General features: G+C 43.9%; 1 protein-coding gene across 1 annotated transcript in view; it reads left to right on the forward strand.

Annotated features, from left to right (window-relative positions):
- Positions 1-12,442, forward strand: part of ASF1A (anti-silencing function 1A histone chaperone) — a 202,254-nt gene that overhangs the window by 24,946 nt on the left and 164,866 nt on the right. The window lies entirely within an intron of this gene.

Consider the following 12,442-nt stretch of genomic DNA (forward strand, 5'->3'; position numbering starts at 1 on the left):
AGACATCTCCTTTTTCGTGGCCGCTGCCACCACCATAGCGTCCACTGGAACTCCCTTTGTTAGATGAGCCTTGTCTTGGGGGGCAGTAATATATTTATTAGGCTTTCTAGGGACTGGCTCCACTGTCAGGTGTCTCCCACGCCCTCCGAGCAATCAATTCCATCAATTCATCGAAGGGCGGAGTGACCCAGGAGGAGGAAGGGCGAGCACCGAATGCCTTCAGCAAGAATGACTCATCCTCAGAAGGGGGTAGGGCTTGCCAATCACCTCTCTGTTTGAGGATCTCCAGGATGTCAGAAAAGGAGACATCCTCCGAGGGTGATTTTGGGGACCCTTCTGACTCATCTAAGTCAGTGTCCGATGTCAAGGTTTCTTGTGGAGAATCCAAGTGTCTCCTCTTACACAATCTTTTCCTCGGAACTTCTTCGGGGGGAGCATCCGATGAAGTCTCCGAGGAAGAGGAGCCACCCTCCAGGGGTGGCTGAGACACTGGTGCTCGACGCTTAGATGTAGCCGTGGGTGCAGAGGAGGATAACGGACCTTTATGGGAAGGAGAAGCTGTTTCTGCTGAAGTGGTTGTCTGAGTAGACAACACCTTCCTCATGAGGTCGAAGGCCCCCGGGTCCCGAGTCGAGGTATCCCCAGGTTCCGAAGAAACCCGAGGAATCCCAGAGACGGGCACCGATGGCATCGACCCCGAGGACGGAGCCGAGTCTATCCGAGCCGAGGCTCCGAGAGGGAGAGTCAGAACCGAAACATCGGTCCGACTCTCAGTCCCCGATCCAAGGATGGATCTTCGGCTCCGAGACTCCGGTGCTGGGTCCGTCGGAGTCGAGGTGAACGGTGCCGACTGAGAAAACTACTGTTCCGGCACCGAGGGCTCCACAATCATCAGATCAGTCTCTCCCGGCTCCGAAGACTGGATAGGCCTCGGAGGAGGAACAGGTGGAGATAAGGGAAGGCCTTCGAGTCTCGACACCAACTGGGAGGAGACGGAGATGAGTTTGGACAAGGCCGTATTCTCCATCAATTTCTGCACCACGCGGTCTACATCGGTGTCGGAGAGGGGCCTAGAAGAGCGCGTCGAAGGAATCCAAGACGGAGCCGACCTCAAAAGTACAGAAGGAGGAAGCTCCGTCACCGGTTCCAAGACTCGAGGCTCGGTAACTGACAGAAGTTCAACACTCTGCCCCGAAGTCTGTGGAACTGGTGAGCGAACTTTAAATTAAGAGCTCGGAGCCGATGACATAGGCTCCGACGTCTTCGATTCCTTCGAGGATTTAGATGTCTGGTGCGATGCATCCAGAGCCTCTTGGAATGCAGGCTTCAAAAGGCCTCTATCCGTAAGTTTCCTGCGCCTATCTGTCATGACCCTTACACTGAAAGAATGACAGATGGAGCAGTCTTCCTGCAGATGGAGAGGGCCAAGACAGTAGTCGCAGGAACTATGATTATCTGTGACAGACATTTTCTGTCCACATTGGCACCGTTTGAAGCCTGATTTAGCTTTTTCAGACCTGTTACAATTATAGTCAAATCCAAGTTAAACAGTGAAATAACCAGTAAAAAATGTCCAATCCAGTAATAAAGGTCAAATCCTGTATATAAAGTTAAAGGGTGGGGTGGGCCCCGAGGGAAGTAACTCTAACAAGTATATAAATTTATATATGAACCCGAGAAACCCTCGATACACTATATATACATATATATATATATATATATATATATATATATATATATATATATATACACACCAACTTTAAGAAGGAAAAAAGAGAAGTTTTTATCCAAAAAATATATACGATAAAACAATCTTAGCTTTGAGGTGGTCCGAGCTAATCGTTATGCGAACGTTGCAGCGGCAAACTAGATCTGAGGTAAAGGCAGAGGGCAATTGTGGGAGTTAGGTTGGTCTCGAGCTTCTTCTCGATGCAGAGCTTTGCCAAGCGGCCGACACGGAGCCGAGGATCGGCTCCGAACCCAGGTGTAAGAACAAACGGCAAGATTGAACACTCGCATCATTATGATAAGACACAATAACACGTCTGGTCCCAGGAAAGTAAATAATGTGGGAAGAAATAGCCAGGGAATTGTTATGGCTAGGCTTGTATAGGCCCTAGGGCTGATAGCCTAATACCAACCTATGAACTTCTTTATCTGATGGTAATCTTCACTTAATCGTTGACAGTGAAAGAGTCCCCAGGTACCTAAATCCTGGGAGGTCTTAAGGAAGAATATTTCTCTGCACCATTGAGCCAAATGGTGCTCATTCCGTAGAGATGAGATCCAGCTTGTAATGAGTAACAAATCTGAGGGGATGGCAGGTAGCCGCTGCACAAATATCAATAGAAACTTTGGAATGAGAAGCGACTACTGCCCTTGTTAAATGTGCTTTAACAGGTCCCAGTAGTTTGCATAACTCATAAAAACAGTCTTTGTCATTTAGATAAAGTAACTTTAGAAACGGGTTTTCCCTATAGATTTCTATGGTATCCAAAAAAACCAAGGATAGCTATGAAGTATCATCTAGATGATTGGGATATAGGTGGCATAGGTTTACCAGACATAGAAATATATTTGCATTCATCCATTATTAAAACAATATCATTATGGCTAAATACAAAATATACATCAAAATGGAAGCTAGTTCATGAGAGAATCTGGTTAAAATCAGGATTTGTAGTAGCAAATGAGTATACAGATTTCATACCAAACAATTTTCTATGGCTGATGAAGGAATATATGATGATACATAAGAATAAAAATATAAGTTCCAAATACATTACTTATTAATGTATAGCAATCCTGATATTAAAGCATGGTCATTTCTTTTATATCCAATAGCGTACACACAAGATAATATAATAACATTTAATATGGAAGTAGTCAACATGCTTAGGGATTAATATATTTGCATCAATTGCTAAGCTCTGGAAAACCTCTGACAATAGACCAGATTAAACAGAAATTAAATATGGAAGATAGTTCGTGGTTACATGTACAAGAATTAAGACCGTATATATTAAGCAAACAATGCAACCTTCAATAAGATACAATGTTCCTAACCTTATAGAACATATAATATTACTAACGAATCAACCCATTACTGGAAAGGGATACTTATCTATTTATAAAACAAACAAAAAAAATAAAAATGCATAATAATGACAAAATATGGAATTATTATAGATCAGTTAATGGACATGTGCCAAATGACAGAGATAAAAATCTTCTCTCTCCAAAGCAGACATCACTTTCATTACATTGGAGACTTTTTACATGGCAATTCATACACAGATGTTCTGTAACCCCTCATAAATTGGAACTTATGTTTAAGAAAAATATTGGCTGCTGGAGATGTGATTTATCAATAAAAGCAGACTGGCAACATATGTTCTACGAATGCCATTTGATTAAACCATATTGGGATAAAATAAATTATTTTCTGCAAATGGTATTCAATGATAAAATTCCAGATTTCCAAATCTATTCTTTTATTTAATGTACCTGTACCCGACTGTGTGCCAAGAACAAAATATGTAATCTTATGGACTCTCCTAGCTATTGCAAGGAAGAACATTACATCAAACTGGAAATACAAAGCTTTTCCAACTTTTAAGCAATTCATGAATATGGTGTCAGCAGTATTGCAATTGGAAATGAATGCTATTAAAGGAAGAACTGAAAGAACTACATCATTATACGTAGCATGGCAAAAAGTAACTGAAATACTGGAGAATAGTGACTGCAGCAGATTATAATCAGGAAACAATTGTATAGAAAGTCAATTATGTCAACAATAGACACCCTTGTAAATACTTTATTTTGGTTTTAATGTTTGATATATGTTTAGAGGTTTTAGCCTGCCTTTTTAAATAATTTGTAAATACTTCATTGTCATAAATAACCTGCATTCATGTTTTCTTGTTTTTGGAAATGAATAAAAATATTTAAAAAAAAAAAAAAAAAAGAAACCGGTTTTCCCATAGTACCCAAAGTGAGGGAAACAAATAACTGGTCTGATTTTTTTCTGATTTCGTTTGCTCTGTGAAGGTAAAAACGCAATTGTCTATGCACATTTAGTTGAAGTTGGGGTAGAAAACTAGAAGTTGAATAGTCTGTCAGTTTTCGGACACTATATCTTTGGTAGAAAAAAGGATTTGTTCACAAGGAAACACTGTCTTTTTATGAAAGTAAGGTATGGAAGTTTGCAAGATGAGGCCCGTGGTTCAGATAGCCATTACTTTTGCAAGGAAGATATCAGCAGTAATGTTTTCCAGGATAAAATCTTCAGATCACAAGTTGCAGAAGGTTCAAAAAGGGAACTAATTAGACTGAAGTACCAGATTCAAGTCCCAAGGTGCAGAAAGGTCCTTATATGGAGGTCTAACCATCAAAGTTCGTTTTAGAAAGGCTTTACAAAGTTTGTGGGTCATTAAAGTTGTCATTCAAACCATTATGAAAATTTGAGTTTGCATTGCAACTAATGCACACGTATGGTCTTGGCAGATATTCCTACTTCAAAAAGCAGTGTTAAAAACTCCAGGAACTTATCAATTTGGTGTTGAAAATGAATCAAGATTAGTTTCTGAAGCCTATTTTGGAAATTTTTGCCACTTGCTGAAGTACAGCCTTCTAGTTGAAGGTTTGTGAGAGGCTAGAACAATTATTTGAACTGGGGAAGTGAGAGCAGAATGCCTGGCAATCATTGGAACGGGAGAAGCTATGCAGTGAGCTTGAGATTTTGAAGATTTGGATAAATTAATCCATCTGGATGGGACAGGAGGTCTGGAGCGGAGTCCAGTATCCAAGGTTTCTGAATTAGATGAGGCTAAAGAAAGGGGAACCGCACCTGACTAGGCTAGAATGGGGCAGTGAGAATTATTCTGTTTGACTTGTTGGCTTTCTTTAGAAAATGGATATGAGAGGAATCTGGGGGGGGGGCATACAATAGACTAGGGGGCCAATCTTGAAGGAGCGCATCTCTCTGTGACTCCCCCCCCAGAGGGGGAATTAGGGCAAAGTAGCTTCTGCACTTCGAGGGGAGGGGTGCAAAGGCATCACAGCAGGGCTGGTGCCAGTGGCGGAATATCTTTTCTGCTACCAACAGATTGAGAGACAACTCTTGAGCCATTAGGATGGCCCTGTTCAATTTGTCTGTAGTCACGTTGGAGCTCCCCGGAATCGGCATCGCAATTAAAAAAGCGGGCAGATGAAATTGCTCATAAGTGCTTCTCGTCCAAAGAGGGTAAGATCTGGTTCCCCCTTGCTTGTTGATTTTTTACTAGGTTACTGATATCTGTTTGAATTGCAATCGTTCCTAAGGGAAGGGTTTCTTGGAATGCTTGCAATGCTAAGAGCACTGACCTCATCTCTAGAACACTGATGTGCAAACTGGCCGCTAGCTGGGACCAAGTGCCTTGGACTGTCTTCAGGATAATGCCCCCCCCCCCCCAAATCTGGGACATGTCTCTGGTCACTATGGCTTGGGGTTGAAGAGGGACAAAGGGTCTGCTTTACAAAATTTCATTGAAGTCACCAATTCGGGTCTCTCTTGCATATGTTTAATAGTACTAGGTGGGACATTGGCTGATTCGGTAATGACCACTGGCATGCTAAGAACCATTGAAGAATCCGCATCTGATATTTCTGAACTGAAGTGATGGAGGTTGACATTGGTAATAGAGTTTGTCGCACCAGCTTTGCAGTCGCCTTTTTGCTACAAATAATCTGACTTGCAATCTTATTCTTTTGAAGTCTTTCTGGGGGAAGAGGTGCGATGCCAGTGTTTGTGTTTATCATCACTCCTATGAATACCATCTGCTGTGTTGTCTCTAGATTGTATTTTTGTAGGATTTTTCATAATTTTTATAGTGATTCTCAGTGAGGGACAAGTTTGAAGAATGTAGTTCCTTGCCTGTAAGAGTAGATGCCTGGTAGGAGCAGTGAGGTGCCAGTCTTCTAGGTACAAGGAAAAGAAGTAAAGGTACCACCGATGGTACAAAGAATTACCTTTAATAGTAAAGGAGAAAAAATACCAACGGTGGCATGTACAAGAAAAATATTACTAGTGTTAAGAAACTAAAGCAGTAATAGAGGAGCTAAGCATAAGAAAATGGGAAAGAAATCATTAAAAAGGAGTTTTTAAAAGAGAAATCTTACTTGTAACAAAGAATTAACTTGCTCGAGATCTGTTCATTGGTGCATTTGGTACTGAAACCAGCAAACGAGATCTGAGGTGCTCCTGTGAGGAGCATCATGGGTATAGCTTCACTTCAGAGTTTGAGGGCATGAGCTAGAGTAACAGCTGTGTCTTTTTCAGATATACGTAACCGAACCCACAGTGAAGGATGACATCATCAGATCAACTTTTAGTTTTACTTGAACTAAGTCTTCTACGTCCATATGCTAACGCATAGTAATTAGACATGGCCCCCATAGTGACATACACTCCTCTTGATGAGATGTGAACATTCGTGTTGTAAATATGGCAGGAGTACTTTTGACTTCCACGTTCAGCTACTTTAAGTTGTTTTCTGAGCGTGTCGTATCGCATGCAAAAGGATGAAGGCAAACACTTTTTAATGTAAAACTGAAAGTTGATTTTGTCACCTCAAACATTATCTTTAAGGTCAATGCAAAGAAATGCAGTTTTGCTGTCTTTGAGGAAAGAACACCCCCTGCACATGCCTCCTAAATGATGCCCTGCAAAGCAAGGACCAGCATTTTTTTTGGTTTGTCTTTAGCAAATCACTCAGCTTGGTGCATTTAATAACTCCAGTGGAGGAAAATGTCTTGGCATAACATTCCATCTAGGTTGTTGATCTTCCTCCATTCATCACTGATGAGTTCGGTTCCGAGCCCTTGGAACAGTGTCGGCCAGATTCCAAGCTCGCGTACGCAAAAACTCTTGAGCCAAGTTCCTACCCACAATGCCCTTCTCCCAATTACCTCGGATCAAGTTTGCCAAAGACAAATGTATAGCAGCAGAGGCCATTTCTATGCAAAGAAAAACCCTGAGACACCACCAGGACCCATAAGATTCGCCAGGAGCCTATGGTGGGAATGATAGGAATGGAAAATCAACAACATAGATGGAACGTCATGGTAACATAACTTCTTTATCTAATGTTGTTAATCTTCTTCCCCTTCATCACTGATGGGACAGAATCACAAGTTGATCTGCCTTGAGGGCCACCCAGGTATAACATTCCTGAACACCATAGAGCCAAAGGCAGCTCTTCCTCTAGAAATCGCATCCAGTTTGTAATGCTTGATGAAGGTGTGTGTTTTATCCCAAATGGCTGCTGCGCAGATATCATTCATAGAGGCTCTAGAGTGGAATGCTACAGAGGAAGCTACAGCCCTAGTTGAATGAGCTTTGATAGTGGTGAGGTCTGGTTTTATTAGCATGTGAATATGAAAAAGATATACAATCTCTGAGCCACTTGGTGACTAGAAATGCCATTTCCCATTCTGGGACCAGAGATGGAAATAAAAAGTTGGTCAGACTTACGAAAAAGTTTTGTCCTGTCCAGGTAGAAACGTAATTGCCTATGTACATACAAAGAATGTAGACAATATTCACCTTTGTTAGAAAAATTGGGGAAAAACACTAAGAGTTCAATAGACTGGTTCATAGAGCACTCTGACACCACTTTGGGCAGGAAGGATGGATTAGTGCATAGAGCTACTCTTGAGTCTTTACGAAATTTGATACAAGGCCTATTGACACACGGGGCCTATAGTTCTGAAACACTTCTGGTAGAAGTGACAGCCACTAAAAAGAGAGATTTCCAAGACAAAAATTTGATATCGCATTTGGCAGCAGGTTCAAGGGGGAGCTGGGACACAAGACCTGCAATACGAGTGATAAAAATTTGAGTGGAGGTCTACTGAGAAACACTCCTTTAAGAAAGGTTTTACAAAGTCGAGTGGACATAATTGGTGTGCCTTGTAAACCATTGTGAAAATTGGAAACTGCTGCTCAATGAACTCCTGTAGTAGATGCAGATACTCCATGGTTGAAAAGTTCAGATAGATATTGAAGGATAGAAGAGGTAGTGTTCGAAAAGGGGTCCGACCCTCATTCTACAGACCAGGAAGAAAACCCTTTTTCCATTTATCTCTGTAAAGTTTCCTGGTGGATGGTTTGTGAGAAGCCAGAATAATGTTGCAAACATTAGAAGGCAGGTCTTCTTGCCTGGCGACTAACGGAAGTGGAGAAGCCAAGCTGTCAAGCTTGAGAGTGGATACGTTTGGTTGCATCAACCCTTGGGGGTGAGAAATTAGGTCTGGATGGGTGTCCAGAATCCATGGAGGCTGCATCAGGTGAGGCTGGAGAAAGTGGAGCCACACTTGACGGGACCAGAATGGCGCAATGAGGATCACTTTGCATCTCAACCAAGTTGCTTTCTTTAGAAATAGAGGTATCAAGGGGATCGGCGGGTAGGTGTATAGGAGACCAGTGGGCCAATCGTACGACAGAGCATCTCTTGATGACTCCCACTCCGGGGGAAGTAAGGCGAAGTAGCTGCTGCATTTGTTGTTCGTGGGATAAGCAAAAAGGTCACGGCAAGGCTGGCCCCATCGGCTGAAAATCTCCGCCACTATCTTGGGATTGAGAGACCATTCGTGGGGGAGCAGAATGCACCTGCACCTGCTCAGCCTGTCTGCAATCGCGTTGGACTTCCCCACGATGTGCATTGCTGTCAGAAAACTGTTGGAAGCTATTGCCCAATGCCAAATTCTCATTGCCTCCCGGCACAGGGGATATGACCTGGTTCCTCCTTGTTTGTTGATGTACCAGACAACTGACCTATTGTCTGAATCGCAATAGTTCGAGGGGAAGAGCGGGTGGAGTACTTGCAACACTAATAGCACTGCTCCTAACTCCAGAACATTGATGTGCAGATCGGCCTCTAAGTTTGACCACATGCCTTGGATTGTCTTTCCCTGAAAATGGCCCCCCATCCAATCAAGTCTCCGTGGTGCAGGGCTAGGGGGACAAAGGGACAACATCACAATTCTGCTTCTGGCGTCATCCACCAAAGAAGATCCTGCTTGCACAAATTGATTTATGAGAATCTGCGAGTCTAGAGGATGCATGTTTGCAGACCATTGTGTCAGGAGGAGACATTGTATAAGATCCTCATGTGTAACCTCGCAAGGGGAACTATAGGGATGGCTGCAGCTGTAGACCCCAGCGCCTGAAGGACATCCCTTGCTGACACTCTTGTTTTGACAGTGTATCACATGCACTTGCGATCTTAGTCTCTGGAGTCTGTGGGCTGGAAAAGATACCAGACAAGAAAGAGTGTCGAACTGCCCCTATAAATTCCAGTTGTTGATTTGGGTCTAGGTTGGACTTTTCCAGTGGAGAGTTATGCCTAGGGACTCCACTAGAGAAAGGGTGTATTGGAGAACCATTGTCAGGAGAAGCTTGGTTGGGGTGGAGAGGAGCCAATTATCCAAATATGGAAACTCCTGGAATCCTCGAATTTTCAGATGAGCTATTACTACTGCTAAGCATTTCGTGAACACTCTGGGGGCCGTTGAGAGACTAAATGGCAGGGCACGAAACTGATTGGCTTGTAGCCGGAAGCAAAGGAGACTCCTGGAGCACTTGTCCATTTTGATGTGGCAGTGCGCATCTCTGAGGTGTATTGAGCACATCCCAAGCATCCTCCTTCAGAAAGGGGAGGATGAATTGAATAGAAACCATGCAGAATTTGGTTTGAACAACTGATTTTTTTTTTAAGTGGCTGAGATCCAAGATGGGACTGCAGTCCCTGGTCTTTTTCGGCACTAAAAAAAAATCTTGAGTAAAATCGGGATCCGCATTGGTCTGGAGGGACTGGTTGGATGACTCCTTTTTGACATGGCTTCAATATTTCTAAAGCTGCTTCTTCCCTTTGGTGGGGTGGAATATCGGGAAGGTTTTTTGGAGGTTTGGGAGGGGAGGATAGAGGAATGTAGTAGCCTCTGGAGATTATGCTCTGCACCCATCAATCGTTTGTAATAGTGTGCCAGGCAGCTTGGTGCAGAGAAACGAACCCAGACTGCTTCCAGAGGAAAGCAATTGGGCAATGCTTCAGGAGCACTGATAAGATAGCCCAGAAAATGAATCTGGAGTCTTGATTCCGTGGATCCCCTCTGCCTCTGGGGGAATCCTCGCCACGTGTGTTTTGAAAAGGGCCCTGCGATGTTGTGTGTGTTTTTTTGCCAGATTTTCCCACTCTGGTTTCTGGAATAGGAAATTTTGAGGCTTGTAATAATGCAGGCCAATGGCAGACAGAGTCTTTGTCTTGTTCAAACCTGTCCAGAGTGTCTTTCACTTTGGAACCAAACAAGGCTGATGGCTCAATAGGGACGTTTAAAATGGAGGACTTTAAGGAGTCCACGAGGTCACATATGCGCATCCAGGCATGATGCCTCATAATGCCTGCACCTGCAGCTCTAGACACCACTTCGGTTGCATGAGACGGCAACCTCTTGAATGAGTTGGATATGGACTCGAGGGTGGCAAGACTTGACCCGCAATAGTTCCAGAAAGCTCAGTGATCTCTTTGGAGCCTCGTGAAATGTGCCAGGTAATTCAGGGAACTAACAGCAAAGGTCGCTGAAGTAAAAACTCTCTTCCCCAGTCTGTCCACTGCCCGGGAGACTCTGAGTGGGGGTGAACAGTAGGATTTTCTTCTGCTAGGTCCTTTTTTAGTGGCCACTGCCACAACCATCGCGGTCAACTGGCACCCCTTAGACCAGTGTGGATGCTCCTTGGGGGGGGGGGGTGTATTTTACTGGGTCTCCTCGGGATGGCCTCTGTGGAGTCAGGATTCTGCCAGGCACACTGCATGATCAGTTGTACCAGCTTGTTGGCAGGTGGGGTCTCCCAAGAGGTGAAAAGCCTGCAAGAACATGGATTCATCCAAGGAGGGGTTGGAGGGCTTCCAGCCTCCCCTCTGTTTTAAAATTTCAAGGATGTCTCCAAATGGGATATTATCTGGGGGTGACCGTGAAGACCCCTTCCCATCATCGTAATGTGTCCTCCAGTCAGCAACTCTCCAGGTGAGTCGGTGTGCTTCCTCTTGCCCAACTTCTGAGGAGGTTCCTCGCTGGGAGTTTCTAAGGAAGGGGCATCCTGGACAGGGATATCCTAAGACTTCCCCCCCCCCCCCCAGTGTCCTGGGGAGGTGGCCCATGGTAGCTGTAGCTCAGAGGGAGCAGAAGGGCGTTCCGACGTTGGTGGAGAGCCTCCAAAGGCAAGCACTCTCCATCCAGAAAGCAGGCCTGCTCAAAGGAGGAGAGCCCAGAACTGAGTAAGACTGCCTCTGAACCGGGGTCACACCCTGCAACGTCAGACCTGCTCCCAGAGATAGAGCCTCCAGCCAGATCGGAGCCTGCAAAATACATGGAGCAGAGGACGGCACCAATAAGGTACTCTGTCTGTGCCGAAGGGGGGGGATTCCACCACAGTTAGAACAGAGAGTTTCGGTACTGGGAGGTCCGAAGGAGGAGAATACATGAGTACTGGGAGGGACAGCACCCGGTCCCAAATGGGGATGAGTCTTAGCCCCATACGGAATCCCTCTGGCTGTCAACAGCTGTTCCAACAAGCGCACCACATTGTGTTCGGATAGGCTCTTGGTGGACTTGGTGGATACTCCACGTATGGGTGCTTGTGTGAATGAAAGCGGAAGTGTTTTGAGAGAAAGGGAAATAAAGTGAGCAGTGGATGCAGTCTATAAAGGAATGCATACCTCTCAACTTCTTATCTCAAGAAATCTGGATAAAGCCTAAAATAATGGGGCAACAAAGGCTTAAAAATTAGGTACAGATTTTAATTATTGCTGTTACAACTTTCTAATTTTATAACCTGACTTGCATTAACATGCACTCTGGATATAAAGTCTCTTCCTCTCGCCTGTCCCTGATTTTTCGAGGATGACCTTCATTTTTTACTCAAATTTTAGCTCTGCCTCTCTTAGTTCCTCCTAAAACTATGGAGTTTTGGAGAAAAAGGTGGTTAATTATTCTTAAACAATTACAATAAATAATTACATGCTGTTTACTTCAGAAAATGTGTATTCACATTCTGTTACTCCTGTCAATGTCAAGCAATCAGGGAGACATCTTTTTAGGCTTGTCCTCTAGTATCCTATCTAGGGTGAGAGTGCAGCTTAAGATGTTACATTGGTTAAAGTGTCCTAGTAAGTACGCAGGTTTATTTATTTGGCAAGAGGAAGTCTTTCATAATAGCAAGGCAGTCCTTGGCAAATCCTGAACACACTCCTGGGAGAGCCTTCTCTGGATTCCTTCTCTGGATTCCATTGACTTTAAAGGATGACATCCACCTTTTTTGTATCCTGATAAAGTGTTTGACCATGGAGCTCCTGTACATAGCATCTAAAGATGCATGCCAAATGAAGGCTGCAGAGTTTGC

The sequence above is a fragment of the Protopterus annectens genome, chromosome 8.part0, assembly GCF_019279795.1.
Source record: "Protopterus annectens isolate FY-2018-M chromosome 8.part0, PAN1.0, whole genome shotgun sequence".
NCBI classification, from domain to species: Eukaryota; Metazoa; Chordata; order Ceratodontiformes; family Protopteridae; genus Protopterus; species Protopterus annectens.